Raw genomic sequence first — 21,067 nt, forward strand, 5'->3', positions numbered from 1 at the left:
CAAGTCAGATAGAGCGAGAGAGAGAAAGTGAGAGAGAGAGAGTGAGAGTTCACTAAAAATACACACCACACATTTTAAATCTAAATTTCTATCCATGTGGTTAGAGGTCAGTTTTGCAAACAACACAAAAGGTTCTAAAACCCTTGTTGTCAGCACAAATGACGAGTGTTTAATAAGTGTGTCAGGGATTACACATGATCAATACAGTTCTTTATTACCATTACGCTTTCATGAGCCTGATGCTTTCAATCCTTTACAGTTTAACGCAAACCACCAGCGTGTTTTCTGAAGGATCGCAAGCGTGAGCAATCATCTATACTGTCTGTATTAAAATGAATGAAAACACTACATTTTAATACGTATCTCATTTGCAGTATTTTATAGTTTGTCTATAAGGTCTGTATCATATGCAGCAAATAATCTACTTTTCTGCACATCTTCTCTGAGAGGGATATCAGTTTGTAATCCCTACCTCATATTTCACAAAAAGACACCGATAAACTGAGTCAAAATTGAGAAAGTATATAATAAAGCCAGAGTCCGATAATGGAAAGTGGTTACTCAGAGAAATCACCTATGAAATAACCTTTGAGTCTGAACTTCTGTAATCTTATACCAAATCAGTATTTGTTGTTGGTTTATGGATGATTTATAAAAAAAAAATAACAATAATAATTAATAATAATAAGGGGGGCACGGTGGCTTAGTGGTTAGCACGTTCTCCTCACACCTCCAGGGTTGGGGGTTCGATTCCCGCCTCCGCCTTGTGTGTGTGGAGTTTGCATGTTCTCCCCGTGCCTCGGGGGTTTCCTCCGGGTACTCCGGTTTCCTCCCCCGGTCCAAAGACATGCATGGTAGGTTGATTGGCGTCTCTAGACAATTGTCCGTCGTGTGTGATTGTGTGAGTGAATGAGAGTGTGTGTGTGTGCCCTGCGATGGGTTGGCACTCCGTCCAGGGTGTATCCTGCCTTGATGCCCGATGATGCCTGAGATAGGCACAGGCTCCCCGTGACCCGAGGTAGTTCGGATAAGCGGTAGAAAATGAGTGAGAGAGAGAGTAATAATAATAATAATAATAATAAAATCATGATAATACATTTAGACAAAATAGAGTCTCAGTGTTAAAGGGTTAAAGTGTTGTTAAATGCTTAAACCGCTTCTCAATCTCTCTCATCAAGATGTGAATTGATTCACGTTTTCTCTCTCTCTCTCTCTCTCTCTCTCTCTCTCTCTCGTAATTTGATTTTACACAGGAAAGAGAAACTCCAGCTATATGCATCCCCTCTAACTATGCATCCCCTCTAACACACGCACACACACACACCAGCCTTTGCCATGTTCATGTTCCGACTCTATAGAAAAGAAGCCCTCCAGCAACACACAGCATCCATTAACCATATAATCGCTCTCTCAAGTGAATGCATACATACAGTATATACAAAATTATTTTTAGCCACAACAATGTGCATGCACACTTACACCATGTGTTGTGGAGTCTTTTTTTTTCTCCCAGAGCAGAACCATTTTTAGAAACCTGCAGCTGTTGACACAAGATCATGCTGGTGTTCAGCTCGGAGTGTATTTTATTTTTGGGTGCATTCAAAAATGCACGGTATAACAGCCGGGTTTTCATTAGAATTCATTCTCTCAGTTATAGTTGATAATATATACTAAATAAAAAGTGTGCACGTAATATCTAACATGAATCTTCGTGAAATTTAGAGAACAAACAGCCTCTGAACTGCTAACTGATTAACGGTTCGTACAAGATAGCACTCTAGAGAGCGCGGCTAGGATCTTGTGCTCTTGTTTGCCATGGCCTGGGTTCGATTCCTGGGCAGAGGACCAACCAAGCCACTGGGGGTTGCATAAGCCAGTGCACTCTCAGTGGCAGTCCAAAGCCCAGATAAAATGGGAGGATTGTGTCAGGAAGGGCATCCGGCATAAAACCTGTGCCAAATCAAATATGCTGGATCATACAGATGATTCCCTGTGGCGAATCCTAACGAGAACAGAGGAACAGAGAAAATCAAGAATAAAGCACTCTATATTCATCAGAAACACACTTTGTTATCACCTTAGGACTGCATGTGCATAAAGAAAACAATCAGACACACACCACAAGAAGGGACAATGTTAACTACTGTATGGCAAACCTAAAGAAAGTTCATGTTAACATCCAGGTAGCAGCAGCACAGAATTCCTGGGGCAAAGCCCTTCAAAATAAGGCCTATGATGAGGATGTGTGGCACATCACAGTAGGCGCAGAGCTTTCGCCTCCATCTATATGCTAAACTGATGATCCGCTGCCATGGCTGCTATCCACTTTAAATTGCACCAGGCACAGAGAAGGCTGTAGAGCTGGTAGATCTTAGACAACAAACTTGTATTCAACCATAATGTAACATGATCTGACATCTGCACACCAATTCATACATGCTAGCTTATCATTTACATTTAAAAGGCATGGCAGATGCCTGTATCCATTTATACAATTGACCAGATGAGAGAAATTAAAGCCCTTGCTCAAGGGCTCAACAGTGACAGCTTGGAGCTCTGTAAAATTTAACTCATAACCTTCCAATCAGTAGTTCAATGTCTTGACCGCTGAGCTGCCACTTACATTGCATTTCCTTTATGGCATTAAGGCAGACACCCTTATTCAGAGTGACCCCCCGAGTTGAGGGTTAAGGATCTTACTTAACCTCCAAGCTACCACTTCAACCCAGAACATGTTATCCTCCTAGATTAAAGTGGTAGCTAGCAGCAGGGACGTTCACAAAGACATATACATTAAAGTATAGGCTCATAAGCAGGAGCTTTATGGGACTAGCAAAGTACAAGTGGGAGGTTTCACAGGGACTGTGGTGGATTCAAGTGCCTTGCCCTTTTTAGAAAGCGGTAATAAGCCTATGGTTCCCCAGAGAGATACTGTCCACAGTGATGGGTTGCGTTACAATGGCTACTTCATGCACTTTTGGGTAGACTTCCTGCCATTTAGCCAGCCCTGGAGAGGTCAAAGCACCATTTGCAGAACAGTTTTCACTGAAGTGTATACATGGCCCATGTTTAAAGTGCATACATTGCCTACTATATTCTGAAGTGTTTTCTGGACATTTAGAACATAGTTGGCAATTCAGTCCAGGGGACCAGAGCCACTCACAGGAGACCTGGTTGAGGGTGCCAAATCTTTCCATCCATCTGAGACAGCAAATCTGCTCAAGGTGGAAGTTGCCAAGGTGTACTGACAATCAGAGAAAGCAGCAGTAGCAGCCAAGGCCTTGCTAAGCATCTTAAAAAGGGCATGCGGTGTCCTAGTTGCTAAATCCTGCACAAAGCATGAAGGCATCAGCTTGTCCAGAACTACCAAGAATATCTACCAACAAATACTGGTTTGACTTGACACAGGTCAAGAGATCCACCTGCACCTTGCGTTGCAGCATCCATAAATATCAAGCCACCCAAGAGTACCCAATATTTTGGTCAATCGATTGTCAGTCAATTCCATTAATTTAATTGGTTAGCGCTTTTAACGATTTACATTGTCTCGAAGTAGCTTTACAGAAGTATAGAAACAGAAGAAAAAATATTAATAATAAATACATACATTGAAATTGTTTAAGTTATTTTATCTAACATCTCTAATATCTCTAACATCTATCCCTAATAAGCAAGCTATAGGCGATGGTGGCAAGGAAAAACTCCCTTGAGAGGAACCAGACTCAGAAGTGAATCTCATCCTCATTTGGGAGACACTGGACAGTAAGTAATGTGAATGGAAAAATGTCATTTCTACAACAGTTTATAATAGTGCAACCGAGAGCTCCTGAGGAACTAATGGGTCATCGTTAACTCTGAGTTCATCACAGACCCAACACTAAATTCTTCAAATGAACGTCAAGTCTTCAAATGATTGCTGATAAAGACCAGACCATACAGCTGACCGACGCAACAATGGTTCAAAGAAGGCATGACAGTCTCTGGGCATCTCCATCCACAACAATCCCATGAGTCACTGGCTGACATTGCACTTGGATCAACATCTTCTGACTGGAGTCCCTACCCCAATGATCCAACGTACTACCAACATAAATGTGCCACATGTATTGTTGTTTACACCATGGTGCTATGTCTTTATGTCTCTATGATTTACTATATTGGATTATGAGCAGGTGCCACAGAGAAGGAATCTGCCTGAATCATGCATGAAAGCTGTCAATCGAGTCTTTGGACCGCCATCATATGTCCAATCCAGAGGAGTTCACTGAATGTTTTCCAAAAACTACAAGATTTACAGCATAGAATAAACATCCAGATAAAAATAAAGCATCACTGTGTTCATAAGGGACAAGAAGGTTGACTGGTCACCAAGCAAGAAGGAGGACTTTATGGAGGTTTTTTTAAATGCATGCCTCCAAATACACAGCATCAACTACTGGATCACTGATTAGACTTGAGACAAGATTTATGTCATACTATGCACATGTAAACATGTACCTTTCACACCATGTCTTATACTATACTATACTTGTTAGTTAGATGCAAAGAGCAACCATGCGATCTCAAAAGGCCATCTTTACTTTTCCTCCATTTTCTTGAAGCATAAAATGATAAAATAATACCAGGCCTTATGCTTTGTCACATGTTCAGTACTAACTGAAGCGAACTATCTTTCCGTTTTGCTCTGCATTTACATGAATTATAGAAAAATGTGTTTTAGATAGTGACTGTAAAGCAGAAGTTTAGTGAATACTTAATTTAAAATAACTTACAAATGTACTGTACATGCTATCCAGTTTCCATTACTCTGGTAATATTATGTAAGCGTTTATAATTCCAACGGGGAACTTAATAAAATACAGTATCAGCTTTAACATGAACATCCAGTAAAATACAACTGCATTGCCTGTCATTTATCTATTAACATGCCTTATAATAATTCATAAGAATTATTATCTAGTATAGTACTTTTGTTAATTGTGTGATTTTAGCATCTAAATTCTCAATGAACTTAAATAAACTATTTTTAGTATTCAGTATCTTAGTATTACTTTTCCATTGGAATAAAAAAAGTTAAAACATAAGAAGGGTAGGCATTTCAGCTCTTACCTTTTTCATGCCGTGTCACTTAACTACAGAATCTGAAAGGGGGCAAAAGAAGCAAGTATCATTAGTCAAATTCTAAAACATTCAGTAAATGATTAACAAAATATATGACTGTGTTAAAGCATTTATTATCACTAGAGGGCAGCAGTGCTTTCGATAAATCTGTATATTATCTTGAACATTATAGCTAGTCTGCTAGCACAGGTACGTATGTAACTAGAGTGCTATCTCTCCCCTCCAGGGCAGTAAGAATCAGGTGTTTATTGTATGCTAGGACGGTAGGTGTTCAGAGACGACTGCTGCACTCAAGTCACACAGACGAGCCATGTTAAAATTATAGACATCTGTAGGCCATGATATACCTCCCAGTCAGACAATAGATCCCCAATATGACAAATAAACAGTTTGTTGGATCGGATGGTTACGATTTGATCTAAAATAGTAGCACAGAAAGCACAAATGACACTACAAGGAACTCTGCAAGACTTGGCTTCATTGAACATTGCAAGGTCAAGTTGAGTAAATCATCAAATTGATAAATATGATGTTGCATCAGAAACACCGGTATATCCTTACTTATACTTTGGCCTTAAGAGACCTTCATCAAGGCCTTGGGGACTGTGTAGGTATAAGCCCCCAGACAGATGACGTCCATGGTGTTGTTACACACTGTAATGACTGCCAAATACACCTCTAGTGTGAATACGGACTTGGTTCTGCTCAACAATTCCAAAAGTTAATTTTTGGAATTTGTGGATGTATGGCTCTGTGGCTTAGCTTTTGAACAGTAAAGGCAGAAAAGGCATATAGTAGACGATGAGGTTGGCTGTAGGCCGACGGATCTTGTCCTAGTGGGCTGTTTGGTCATCTTGATGTGTCATGATGCTGCCTCAGAACTGGTTAAAAGACTCCTTTACGACCTGATAGACAACCATCATTTATAGTAGTTTGACATATTCTGATCCACACCAACAGGCCATATTTCCCCTGTGCCCCATGGCACCACACTACCCCCAGTCAGTGAAGAGGTATCCATGGTAAGTAGCTCTCCAGTGGGGCAACACACACCAATGGACATATCATTGGGAACGCCCGGTGTCTTCCAGCAAGCTAGAGTCTGTAACCCTCTGCTGAAGCGAGGACACGTCTCTATTAGTGATATTGTAGGCTTGACTGCGTGCTAATAACCCATAGTTCTAATAGTTTCAGAAAGCAGAAGAAATACTATTCATGTCTGCCACAAATACTCAGACACAGAGCCATACATCAATTCATGGTGGAATGTCCCAGCTTAAGTCTGCATGTGCACAAAAAGGTATCCAGATGATTCTCTCTGCACCCCCTGTGCTGTATTTCTGCTTATGCTGTATTTTAGGTTTTATTTGTGTGTAATTTGCAGCCTCACACCTACAACGGTGGTCTAATTTTATACCATAAATTAGTTAACATTAAATTTACTTCCATAGGTCCTGGCAGATAGGGTTACAGTTTAGTATCCTATTTTCTGAAAGCATAGTGTGTTTTGAGCTATATATTAAAAACTAGAAATTAAGCTTTCTTTGTCTTTTGTCTCGTCATTGTTAGTGTTATGAGTAATTTAGCCTTTCTTGTCATGCTATGCTAAATCCTGGTACATCGGCATAATAATGGGGTAAAGTAATGGGCATCATCTTGAAAAAGGAGCATGCAGAAGAAAAAGAAAAGGAGAGATTCAGAGAGGTGGACTGAAGCAGATGAGGTAAATGTATATTTTTAGCATACTACGTCGTCTGACTGCCAGAAAGAGTAGGATGCGTCTCTGAGTTGTCTTCAATAATGTATCAGAGTATGCTCTGAAAACTCTCCCGCTATCTCTGAGACATCTTTATGAGCGTACACTCACACACACGAATATACACCCAGAGAGATTTTGCGGCAGAACAAAATTACACATGCTCAAATTAGGAAAAAAACCCTTCCTTAGAGAATATTTGTCTTCAAGAATCAGTGAGGGGTTAAGGACATGTGTGTGGACATGTTGAAAGGAAGCATAAATGCAGCATAAATATGAGTGTCTTCTGTGCTTACCTGTGCTAAATTGAGAGTAAACACATGCTGCCTCATGCCGGGCGAATGAAAGACAGACTCCACTGGATTCTCCTGAAAGATTAATAGCATCTTAAACACACACACGCCCTCGAACACACTGAATCACTTTCTCATTACACCATCAATCCATTACAACCTCAACGAGGTAAGTTCAAGTGCTAATCAAATACTAATCACAATTCGTCAATACAGTGTTAAATGAACTGGGAATTTTGGACCTTTTCACTTTTTTACACAGGATTCATCATTTTTATAGACTATTCGTTTAAACTGAATGAATAATAAATGTTCCCAGTGAGTTATTAAGTGGCACACTAGCTAGTGATCAAGCTAGCTAGAATATTCACTGGTTAGACCGTAAGAACTTAGCTGATTTCACTCTTCACGCTTATCTAGTCTAATATAATCAGACTGAACACAGCTCATAACATACATATTGTACTTGTTAGCTGGAACACTAACTAGCTAACAAGCTAGCTGTTTATAATGTTAGCTAGTAAGTTAATTAGCAAGTAGCAGTACTTATTTTAATCAGACTGAACAAATCTTTAAGGAAATTGTGATTGTGAGCTGGCAAACTAGCAGACTAACTAGATAAAAAGCTAGCTAGTTAGAAAGTTAGTTAGTTAGTTAGTTAGTTAGTTAGTTAGTTAGCAGGCTGATTATACATATTCTAAAAGTATCAGACTAATCATATATCTTAAAATGTTGTACTTGCTAGCTGGTTAACTGTCACGCTAACTAGATAACAGAGTAACTGCTTAAAATGTCAACAGGGTGATTAGACATATAGAATAGAATCAGACTGAACTTCTAGCTAGCTAAAATGTTAGCTAGCTAAACAGTTCCTAAGAAGTTATAGATAGTTTTAAAGAAATCACGCTGAACAAATCTCAAAGAAACTTTTGTTTGTTAGCTAATAAAGGAGCTCACAATGAGCTAGCCAGAGTTTTGACATTATATCCTCATCGGCAAGTGCTAAGTCAAGTGTAACCTGGAGAACATTAATACAAGCCTTCCGTATGCGTACAGTTTGCTGTTTAAAGGAAAACTCCACACACTGAATATGTTAATTCTGGAATATTTGTAATGTGTTTAGTTATAATGTTCATTATTATTATTATTATTATTATTATTATTATTATTATTATTCACATAATGTTAAGATTTGTCTGTTGTAGCAAAGCTTTAGCAACTTCATGTGAATAAGAAACCAGTTATTCTAAGTAGTGGAAACAGCAAATAATGGACTCAGAGCTCCAGAATATGGCTATGTGTAGGACACAGTTATGCTAATTTTACACAAGCATTCGAATGGGCTAGTTATGGATTGAGCATGATGGTGTTTGACTGCAGTATTAGCATGAACGTTAAAGCTCTGGAAATCTCTGTATTCAGATGAGAAGTGTCCCATTAGCGCAACTCTCAGTGGCATTCGAACAGCATTGTGGGTAATATAGGAAACTATTAAGAAAAGTGAAAAAAGACCGTAGAAGCAATTGAAACTTGTGTGTTTATTATAAAGTCATTCATGGTGTGTCTTTCCTTGAATTGTCCGACTATATCAGATCGTTTGTATCAGACATCGCTGTATGAATGCACACCATCAGAGGAAGATTGTGTATGGATGCATTCTAGCAAAGAATTAGATGCAGATATACAGTACAGCCGAACAAAACTAAGCAATTTCTGGGCACGCTCACTCTAACAGAGTCCCCGGGGGAATGGATGTCAGGTTGAAAAATGTTGTCAGTAAATAAATTTAATTCAAACAGGTTTGCTTGCACCAACGCCGATGAAGGGCCTGTACGTTTAAAAGCAAATAAACCATTTTTATTGCCCACCATTCCTGACACAACGGCACTAAATTTGCGATGTAATGGCTCTAATCAACATCCCACTTAAAGGTAACCTATATCTACCAATCTGCACAGCTGGCACACACACTCACTGTCCAATTCATTAGGAACACCTGCGCATCTAATCGGCCAATGTGGCAGCAGCGCAATGTAAATGATCATGCAGACGCAGGTCAAGAGCTTCAGTTTATATTCACATTAAAAGGAAGAATGAAGAAAAAAGTCTGATCTTTGTGACTCTAACCGTGGTATGGATGCTGGTGCCAGATGGGCTGGTTAGAGTCTTTTATAAACTGCTGATCTTCAGAGAGTTTCACACACAACAGTCTCTAGAATTGGTGAGAAAAAAAAGTCAGTGACAGTTCTGTGGGTGGCGACGCAGTGCTGAGAAGAGAATTCAGAGGAAAACCGCAGTTTTTTGGTTTGAGCTGCAAGGAAGGATACCGTAACTTATATAATGGCTCTTTATAACCGCGGTTAACAGAAAAGCATGAACAAAACATTAAACCTTGTGGTGAATGAGCTACAACAGCAAAAGACCACATCATGTTCCATTCCTGTCAACCAAGATCAGGAATCTGACCCCGGTACTAAAGAGTGATTATTTGAGTTACTATACACTTCCTTTTATCTCAGACCAGTCTGTTCATTCTCCTCTGATCTCTCTCATCAGCAAGCCTGCAGATCCTCCACACACGGGATGTATTTTTGCACCATTCTGTGAACATTTCTAGAGACTGCTGTGTGTGAAAATCCCAGGAGATCAGCAGTTTCTGAAAACTTAAACCAGCCCATCTGGCACCAACAACCATGACACGGTTAAAGCCTCAGACATCACATCACAGGTTTTCTCCATTCTCATGTTTTATGTGAACATCAGAGGCTCTTAGCCTGCATCTGTGAGATGTATGCATTGTTCTGATGCCACACGAATGAATGATCGAATGAAGAGAATAAGTCTTAAAGCTGGTCGGGACTCTGATCAGTAGTCCTCCTGTACCCCAAGATCTGCCTTTGCAAGCCATATATATACGTTCATATATTTGTCTCAGCTAACGTGAGTAAGGAAAAAACTTGGGCTTTTCACTTTGAGTGTGCTACTTTAGTCAGGGTGACGTCACCGTCCTGACGCGCAGTATGTATTATGTATGCACGTCTGTCCGTGTTCTAAATCCACACCTCACTCTGCGATCCATTTCCTTCTCTTGTGTTGCTGCAAATACACAAATAGGATTTAGAGAGAAGTAAAGCAAAAGAAAAAAAAAAGGATGGATCTAGTTTGGACTGTTTTCACTTCCTTACCCACAATGCCGGTTGCCTAGTTGACGGTATCGGTGCTAAACAAAGCGATGCGGTGACTAAAGAGAGATGCGGCAGCGCTTTAGTCTTTTAGTCTATCCAGCTCTTTTACCTTCTCTGTATTTGTGCACTCTGCTGGAAATGATCACCTTTCATGTTGCTATCATCAATACTGAGCTGAGCAGATCCGCAGATTAGCTAAGATTAGCTATCGATATTATGTTAATATTCTTAATGTCCACTACTGTTTGCGAGGCTACCACAATGCTCGGTTTGTCATTAATATGACATTGGACTTCGCTACTCTACTGAACACCATTTTAAGTGCGCAGACGGTGTCCTCTTGTGACATTAGTGCAGCACAAAACCTCCTTACAGGAATAACACAAATACCGACCAGCAAATCACACGTCAGAAATATTCCAGAATATTCCAGTGTTTGTAATGTGTTTCAGGGTCTGTATTGAACCTTTTTCCTGTCTGGTATGGTGTGTGTACTCTCAAAAAAAAAAAAAAAAAAAAAGCAAACTAAATAAAACCCCACTCTACAAGGACAACTAAAAAAATATAATAACTCAAAAATTTGCTCAGGCTTTTTGGGAGGCAGAAATACGTTTTGATTCCCAGAATGGTAAACTGTGTGTGTCTGTGTGTGTGTGCGTGTGTGTGTGTGTGTAGCAAGACAGAACAAAAAGGACAGTGTGTTTTTGTGGATAGTGAAAAATTTATATGGGAGTGCATGTGCATAATGGGTTTAAGAATGCCTCATGCAGTGTATGTGTGTGGGGGGTGTGTGTGTGTGGGTGTGTGTGTGCGTGTGTTTGTGTGGCTGTGTGTGTGTGTGTGTGTGTTTGTGTGTGGGTGTGTGAGTGTGGGTGTGTGTGTGTGTGTTTGTGTGTGGGTGTGTGTGTGGGTGTGTATGTGTGTGTTTTTGTGGGTGTGTGTTTGTGGGTGTGTTTTTTGTGTATGGGTGTGTGTGTGTGGGTGTGTGTGTGTTTGTGGGTGTGTTTGTGTGTGTGTGTGTGGGTGTGTGTTTGTGGGTGTGTTTTTTGTGTATGGGTGTGTGTGTGTGTTTGTGGGTGTGTTTGTGTGTGTGTGTGGGTGGGTGTGTGTGTGTGTGTGTGGGTGTGTTTGTGGGTGTGTTTGTGTGTGTGTGTGGGTGTGTGTGTGTTTGTGTGTGGGTGTGTGTGTGTTTGTGTGGGTGTGTGTGTGTTTGTGTTGTGGGTGTGTTTGTGTGGGTGTGTTTGTGGGTGTGTTTGTGTGGGTGTGTGTCTGTGTGTGTGTGTGTGTGTGTATGTGTGTGTGTGTGTGTGGGTTCATGGGCTCCATAAATGAACCAGACCTATATGTGTTGTACACATGCACTGTGTGTAATGTTTTGCCTGGCCACTAGTTTGTGCTGTTTGGTTCTTTGGGTTGTGATTAGCTGGAATGTGCTTCACACGTACAGTTTCACACATTTCACACATAAGTCGAATGAAAAAATAAAAAAGGTTCAGCCACAAATGTGTTTATAATCATAGCAAGAACATTTGCCTTGCATGTAGGAAACATGAATGTTTGCAAGATACAGAAACAGAGATTTACAGAAACAGTGACCGAGGCTATTGAAGGACACAAAACAATTTTTGTGTGTGTGTGTGTGTGTGTGTGTGTGTGATAGACTAAGATTTACTTGAATGCAGTGTTTTATTGATCTCAATGGACATCAGGCAGAGAGACATATTAAAACGTCCATACAGAGACCTTGTGGAGACCGAATGGAAGCAAAAGAAAGACAGAGAAAGAGCGAGAGAGAGAAAGAACAGAGGATGAGGCATGATAAAGTATTAGCCTTGATCAAAAGCAAAACTCTCACGTCTGAAACTCCACTGTTCATCTCTGGAACAAACATCAAATTATCACCTTGGCGTGTGTCAAGCAGAACTTATTTTACATTATTTATCACCTTCCTGTTTCACACCCTGCTCCTCGTTAGCGTTCTCCACTCACACACAGTAAAAATACCATCTCTCTCACTCACCTCGACGTTCTACCTCAGAGGCGATCTGTAAAAGAGAAAGAGAGAGAGAAAAGTGAGACGGGAAGGTTATCACGTGATCGCGTGAACATACAGTTACGACACAGCAATCTCATTCTCGATAGTGATCGGTCTGAAGGTTTAGATTTATTTTCGATCGCGACCGGCATCAACTCGAACGCCAGGTCCGACTGCTAGCTAAGGTTTGTACGTTAAATGTTTTATTTCTATAGTAAAGTGTCACATGTTCGATGTGGTAAGATGCACCGAATAAATATCAACCCATCCGTCTATCCATTTTCTGTAACGCTTTTCATACACAGGGTCTCAGGGAGCCTGGAGTCTATCCCAACCCATCACATGGCATCTCACACACACACACACACACACACGCTCAGACACTCCGGACAATTTAGAGATGCCAGTCAGCCGACATCACGCGTCTCTAGACTGGGGGTGGAAACCTAAGCAGCACAGGAAGAGCATGCGAACTCCACACACACACACACACACACACACAGACGGCGGAAACAGGAATCGATCCCCCGACCGTGAAGGTGTGAAGCGAACGTGCTAACCGCTAAAATAAATGTTGATATGGAGATGTTTCAGTTTTGGAAAAAAGCTCAGGTGTAACAGCCAAAAATAAAGCTGTACTTTTCCAATATGGAGGAACCTTTTCTCTAGTTTCTTTTTCCTTTAACATGACAAACTGCTTTTTTTGTTCTTATTGACTTAAAATAAGAGAAGCTGGTATGTACTATGACATAAGTGATAACTTGAATAAACAGGTATAAAGTTTTCATATCTAAAGACGTATAGATGTACGATTACTACATATATATTATATAAGCGCAGTAGAATACAATGTAAATAAAGTGTGTATGTATGTACTGTATAAGCACATACAGTACACTCAGATTCTGTTTCTGTCTTCCCCCACTCTCTGTTTCTGTCTTTCACACACACACACACACACACACACATGCACGCGCAAGCACACTCTCACACTCACATCTCGAGAAAGTTGTTTGACTCTGTGCCTAATGATAACAGATGAGGTGTCAATATGAAGGTGAGAGAGTCTAAGTCATCCTAGCTGTGTGTGTGTGTGTGTGTGTGTGTATGTGTGTGTGTGTGTGTGTGTGTGTGTGTGTGTGTGTGTGTTAGGGTGCTACACCATTCCACTTTTATTTCTCTCTCTCTCTCTCTCTCTCTCTCTCTCAGTCTCTCTCTCGCTGTCTCTCTCTCTCTCTGTCTCTCTCTCGCTGTCTCTCTCTCTCTCTCAGTCTCTCTCTCGCTCTCTGTCTCTCTCTCTCTCTCTCAGTCTCTCTCTCTCTGTCGCTCTCTCAGTCTCTCTCTCTCTCTGTCTCTCTCTCTCTCTCTCTCTCAGTCTCTCTCTCTCTCTCTCTCAGTCTCTTTCTCACTGTCTCTCTCTCTCTCTCTGTCTCTCTCTCTCTCAGTCTCTTTCTCACTGTCTCTCTCTCTCTCTCTCTCTCTCTCTCTCTCTCAGTCTCTCTCTCTCTCTCTCTCTCTCTCTCTCTCTCAGTCTCTCTCTCTCTCTCTCTCTCTCTCTCTCTCTCTCTCTCTCAGTCTCTCTCTCAGTCTCTCTCTCAGTCTCTCTCTCTCTCTCTCTCTCTCTCTCTCTCTCTCTCTCTCTCTCTCTCTCTCTCTCTCTCTCTCTCTCTCTCTCTCTCTCTCTCTCTCTCTCTCTCTCTCTCTCTCTCTCTCTCTCTCTCTCTGTCTCTCTCTCTCTCAGTCTCTCTCTATCTCTCTCTCTCTCTCTCTCTCTCTCAGTCTCTCTCTCTCTCTCTCTCTCTCTCTCTCTCTCAGTCTCTCTCTCTCTCTCTCTCAGTCTCTCTCTCTCTCTCTCTCTCTGTCTCTCTCTCTCTCTCTCTCAGTCTCTCTCTCTCTCTCTCTCTCTCTCTCTGTCTCTCTCTCTCTCAGTCTCTCTCTCTCTCTCTCTCTCTCTCTCTCTCTCTCTCTCTCTCTCTCTCTCTCTCTCTCTCTCTCTCTCTCTCTCTCTATCTCACATATCAGAGCAAGAACGATCCCTTGAATTCCTGTTTAAAATATGGAGCTGTGATTTATTCTCTCTCTTTAATTTTATTTCATCAGATATAAAAATGTAGAAATACAAAAAGCAATGACTACTCATTTGGTTTTCCTACTTTTTCGTCAACAATGCGTTATGTTAAAGTGAGACAAATCTAACATTGGTGAAACTCAAATCCTATATATTTAATCTTAACAAATTGCTTCACTGTTTCTTTCTCGTCCATGTACCTGCTTGACCCAGAGGATTCACTGTTGTCAAAAACTCTGCACTACATGTGTGACGTGATGCTGGTGCTCCAGCTTTAAGAACTTAAAAGAAAGTTTCCTCGAGGAATATCATAATTTTTGAAATCCGTGTTCACAAGATCCACACAGTTAGAGTTCTCCTGCAGTCTGATCTACATCAGATTTCACCTCTCCTGCAGCAGGACACGTCAACAGCGTTAACGACATCTGTTTACATCACACTAGTTGTTTGTTCGCCGGAATGAAGGAAGTCGAAGAGGGAAAGAGAGCACGTATTCTCTCTCTGGCCTTTAGAGTGGATGGCGGTACGAATGAATGTCATGTTTTGTCAACAGCTATCCCATCGTTCTTCCATTTTAAATATTGACTGCTTGCACTTCCAGAAGCACTTTGCTTGGACAGCGGATGTCCGAACCGTCCGGTTTCTTTGAAAATGCTGTGCATCATTTTTACTAACATTACTTAAGGATGAACAGGAACACCTTGATTCGTTGTACTGAGTAAGGACGATGACGACATATCACTGATCTGAGAGCCTAAATTTTTACTAGTGTAAAAATGAGACATTCATTGCAACATATCAGCATTTCTGAGATGCCAAACATATACTGAATGTATGATAAAGATACGATGATGCAATGATGCGCAATGTGTTTAACAAATAATGCATATCAGCCGAGTTCGGTTCCTCAGGACTGTACACACTGAGCGGTCTCACAGGGATATGCAAAAACCCTCGTGTAAGAGTCTGTGCTGGTGTGTTTGCCAGTCCCAGGTGTGCTACACGTCACCTTTTTCAGGACACCAGCTACACGTCACCTTTTTCCAGACACCAGCTACACGTCACCTTTTTCCAGACACCAGCTACACGTCACCTTTTTCAGGACACCAGCTACACGTCACCTTTTTCCAGACACCAGCTACACGTCACCTTTTTCAGGACACCAGCTACACATCACCTTTTTCAGGACGCCGGCTACACGTCACCTTTTTCCAGACAGCAGCTACACGTCACCTTTTTCCAGACACCAGCTACACGTCACCTTTTTCAGGACACCAGCTACACATCACCTTTTTCCAGACACCAGCTACACGTCACCTTTTTCAGGACGCCAGAGTCTAATGCACAAATTCGCCCACAGCCGTTCACACGTCTCACGGTTCACTCATGTTCACTCTTAACTCTCTCAGAAAACAAAGTTAAATCCAGATTTGTTCAGATTTAGGAGAACACAAAGGTCTGTAATGTAATGTAATGTAATGTAATGTACAACCCTAGAGCAAAAGGGATCTGAACTGATGCTTCTCAAGAAGTGATGAATTACGTAATGAACCCTTAAAGAGTGTAATTGTTAGGGAGTGACATCATTATTTGGATAAGGATCCAAAGATGAATTGTTGCAGAAAGCAGGAAAAGTGGGCGAAGTGGGACATCTTATACCTGGGCATTCTATCTATCTATCTATCTATCTATCTATCTAGTTAACTATCCATCACACACTGGAATGCTTTGCTTCTGCATGAAGTTCATGTAGAACTGAAGCTGATCCTTTCTATAAATAGCACTAATAAATAAGCAGTGAGACAGGAGAAGGTTTTATGGCTATTAAAGTACTTGCTGTAAGTGAAGTGCACTTACCCGAGTGTCCTGGTGAGAAGTCAGTGGAAGGAGAATGTCCAAGCAGAGTCCTGGTCTTTCTTCGTCCCGTGCAATCGACAACAATAAACCTCCCAAACACAGAGTGCACACAGATGTCAGGAGTCGAAACTAGTTTATATAACTGATTATGGAGAAATAAATCATTTGCGGTGGCGCGAAATAAAGAGATCTGTATTGTTTAATGATGAGGGTTGCAGAGGCGCGCGAGCGAAGCAGCGCTTCAAGAGCGAGAGCGATATGGCAACACGCGCGCGCACCCACACACACACACACACACACACAGGCACACACACGCGTTCACGCGCGCTTGAGAAGGAAGAGACAGTAAGCCACAGGAACAGAAGGAGGGAATAAGGTTAAAAAAAGACTAACCTTCTTTATAAAACCCACTAGAAGCTATTTATTTGTTCGTTTGTTTGTTTATTTGTTAATTAATTAATGTATTTGTTTATTTATTTATTTGTCTGTTTATTTGTCTGTCTGTTTGTTTGTTTGTTTACTTGTTTGTTAGTTTGTTTATTTATTTGTCTGTTATTTATTTATTTGTCTGTTTGTTAATCTATTTATTTATTTATACAAAACCTAATTTTCATAATTATTCTGTCATTCGAACTTCTGTTTGTTTAATATAAAAAAAAACAGCCCGTCAATACATCATGCCAACTTCTGTAAGTGAAAAGTTCAGGAATACAAATACTATTGCAGATGTTTATTTCTATATTTTGGACAATTCAATTGATTCCTGGCTTCAAAAATCCTGGCTGAGTGACATAATCAGTGGTGCAAGTTTAATTGGCCCCAGTGCAAACTTCACAGCAATGGAACATTAGGACTTTAGGTGTACACAAGACAGGATATCATGGACCTTCACAAGGGCAGGTGCTCAAACAAACAAAAAACAAACAAACAAACACATGAATAAATAAACAAACAGCAACTTACAGCATAAATACTGAATTATGATGGGGTGTAATTCTGCCTAATGATCTACAATAACCTACACCGATTATTGTTTAACGTCGAAATTAAACACGACCTACATTTTATTCGTCCTGATTGTATAGATTATAGGTTGTAGCTGCGGTACAACTACAGGTTACACAATGTAGGCTTACAGATAGCAGCAAGGCCTTATATGAATAGTTTATATTGTTTATTTTTTATACTTGACAAAGGGCCTCAGTCATGACTGCTAATAAATAGTGTTATAAACAGTGAATTCCTTTGACTGTTTACCAACCATTACTCACCATTGTTCTTAATAACCAACCGCTAATTACCAGTGTTCTTAATAACCTACCACTAATCACCAGTGTTCTTAATAACAATCCACTAATCACTAATGTACTTAACAACCAACCACTAATCACCAGTGTTCTTAATAACAACCACTAATCACCAGTGTTCTTAATAACCAACCACTAATCACCAGTGTTCTTAATAACAACCACTAATCACCAGTGTTCTTAATAACCAACCACTAATCACCAGTGTTCTTAATAACAACCACTAATCACTAATGTACTTAACAACCAACCACTAATCACCAGTGTTCTTAATAACCAACCACTAATCATCATTGTTCTTGCTAGCCAACCACTGATCACCATTGTTCTTAATAACCAACCACTAATCACCAGTGTTCCAAAAAACAACCACTGATCACCATTGTTCTTAATAACCAACCACATATCACCAGTGTTCCAAAAAACAATCACTGCTCACCATTGTTCCAAGAAAAACACCACTAATTACTAATGTACTTAACAACCAACCACTAATCACCAGTGTTCTTAATAATCAACCACTAATCACCAGTGTTCTTAATAACCAACTACTAATCACTAATGTACCTAACAACCAACCACTAATTACCGGTGGTCTTAATAACCAAACACTAATCACCAACCACATATCACCAGTGTTCCAAAAAACAATCACTGCTCACCATTGTTCCAAAAAAAACAATCACTGGTCACAATTGTTCTTAATAACCAACCACTAATAACCATTGTTCTTAATAACTAACCACTAATCACCAGTGTTCTTAATAACCAAATACTAATCACCATTGTTCCAAGAAAAACGATCACTGGTCACCATTGTTCTTAATAACCAACCACTGATCACCATTGTTCTTAATAACCAACCACTAATCACCAGTGTTCTTAATAATCAACCACTAATCACCAGTGTTCTTAATAACCAAATACTAATCACCATTGTTTGAAGAAAAACGATCACTGTTCCCCATTGTTCTTAATAGCCAAACATTAATCACCAGTGTTTTTAATAACCAACCACTGATCACCATTGTTCTTAATTACCAACCACTAATCACCAGTGTTCTTAATAACCAACCACTGATCACTATTGTTCTTAATTACCAACCACTAATCACCAGTGTTCTTAATAGCCAACCACTAATCACCATTGTTCTTAATAACCAACCACTGATTCACATTGTTCTTAATAACCAATCACTAATCACCAGTGTTCTTAACAACAAACCACTAATCACCAGTGTTCTTAATAACCAACCACTGATCCCCATTGTTCTTAATAGCCAACCACTAATCACCATTGTTCTTAATAACCAACCACTGATTCACATTGTTCTTAATAACCAATCACTAATCACCAGTGTTCTTAACAACAAACCACTAATCACCAGTGTTCTTAATAACCAACCACTGATCCCCATTGTTCTTAATAGCCAACCACTAATCACCAGTGTTCTTAATAACCAAACACTGTTCCCCATTGTTCTTAATAACCAAACACTAATCACCAGTGTTCCAAGAAAAACAATTACTGGTCACCATTTGTTCTATCTTTTCTTCTTACATACTCACTTCCACTGAATCATTGTGTCTGCATTTACAAACCCATTGTAAATCCATAAACAGTATGTATGTACTGCCAGGATCAAACATTTTACAATCTCAGGATTTGAAGTGCACAGGAAAGCCCACATGCTTTGCTCTGCATGGAGGAGTGAACCCAGATATTTTGCCAGACATTACAGACATTCTGTCTAGGGGCATCTTTACCAAATATTAATTGTTAACACGCTGATCTTAATAGCAGGAAAAGTTGTAATAGTTAAGAAAAAAAGTTGTTCAGTTGTTCACTCCCATATGTTTGAGCTCAAGATAGCTCTCGCTGTGTGTTATTTAATACACATATTCATTTATACTCATTTTCCCGGAGTGTCAATATGTCTGGTGTTGAATGTACGTTCACTATAGGTTTGGTTCTAAACTATAACAATGCAACACAATATGTACACCTATTACTAGCATGCTCTCCAGAAGACAATAAAATTTACAACATGCATATTCATGTGAGAGAGAGAGAGAGAGAGAGAGAGAGAGAGAGAGAGAGAGAGAGAGAGAGAGAGAGAGAGAGAAAGAGAAAGTGAGAACAAGAGGAAAAAGAATGTGAAAACTAGGTCGTATAGTTCACCTCAGGGGTTCCTGTAATTTATGGTAGGAGGAAGGCTGGATGAGATGCTGGTTATGCACACAAACACACACACACACAGACACACACACACACACACACACATACAGACACACACCTAAGTAACTAATGTAAAATGACACTAATCCAACAGCATCAGCAAACCTAATATCACACTCTGGGTGTTCAGTGGATGAGCAAGATTGAGAATATTGATCTACAAAAAATGCTATCCTAGTGTTTAACACCTTTGCTCTAAGGTCCAGAGGAGCAGTATTGAGTGTCATTAGGCCATAGAATGCGCACACACGCACACACACAATTTCCTTTCAGAGGTGAAAGGTCAAAGTAGATCACATCCCACATCCATTATCCTCTACATTCTTTAGTGGTGTTATATCTCCGCTGGGAGTTTGGGATTATACAGCTGCAATACATGTACATACAATATAATATACAGTATATATATATATACATTCATTCATTCATCTTCTACCACTTATCCGAACTACCTCGGGTCACGGGGAGCCTGTGCCTATCTCAGGCGTCATTGGGCATCAAGGCAGGATACACCCTGGATGGAGTGCCAACCCATCGCAGGGCACACACACACACTCTCATTCACTCACGCAATCACACACTACGGACAATTTTCCAGAGATGCCAATCAACCTACCATGCATGTCTTTGGACCGGGGAGGAAACCGGAGTACCTGGAGGAAACCCCCGAGGCACGGGGAGAACATGCAAACTCCACACACACAAGGTGGAGGCGGGAATCGAACCCCCAACCCTGGAGGTGTGAGGTGAACGTGCTAACCACTAATCCACAATCCACCATGCCCCCTTTATATATATATATATATATATATATATATATATATATATATATATATATATATATATATATATAATTTTTTATTTATTTATTTATTTTTTTTTTTTTACAAATAATGATTTTATTTATTTTCATTATGAAAATAGCCCCCAGTGTCCAAGGAGATTTCTTAAAGAAGAAGAGCACATCAGTCTTTTATATCTATGTGCTGTCCTGGGAAAACCCTTCGCACTCAGTTCAATATGGTGGTCACAATGTATTTTGAACTTAGCCCCTGGGAACTCTGGGACATTGTCACAAAGCAGATTTACAGAAATATACAAAATCATTCCTGCCCCAATACGTCTCCATTAGCATGTGACGGAGTTCTTATTTCTGACTATTACTGTAAGTGCAATAAATGAGGCAGTGAAAGCGAAAGGAACATC

The 21,067-nt window shown here is 40.2% G+C and overlaps 1 protein-coding gene across 2 annotated transcripts in view; it reads right to left on the reverse strand.

Moving 5' to 3' along the window:
- ptprdb (protein tyrosine phosphatase receptor type Db) overlaps positions 1 to 16,496 on the reverse strand; it is a 74,831-nt gene extending 58,335 nt beyond the window's left edge. For both annotated transcript variants that reach the window (XM_060864496.1, XM_060864498.1), the window contains exons 1-4: positions 16,316 to 16,496; positions 12,376 to 12,400; positions 7,174 to 7,245; positions 5,110 to 5,141 (exon numbers count right to left, since the gene is read on the reverse strand). The gene's annotated coding sequence lies outside the window, so the exon portion shown is untranslated. The remainder of the gene's footprint in view (positions 1 to 5,109; positions 5,142 to 7,173; positions 7,246 to 12,375; positions 12,401 to 16,315) is intronic.
- Positions 16,497 to 21,067: the final 4,571 nt, after the last annotated feature.

This window comes from Tachysurus vachellii, chromosome 2 (genome assembly GCF_030014155.1).
Source record: "Tachysurus vachellii isolate PV-2020 chromosome 2, HZAU_Pvac_v1, whole genome shotgun sequence".
In the NCBI taxonomy this organism is placed as follows: domain Eukaryota; kingdom Metazoa; phylum Chordata; class Actinopteri; order Siluriformes; family Bagridae; genus Tachysurus; species Tachysurus vachellii.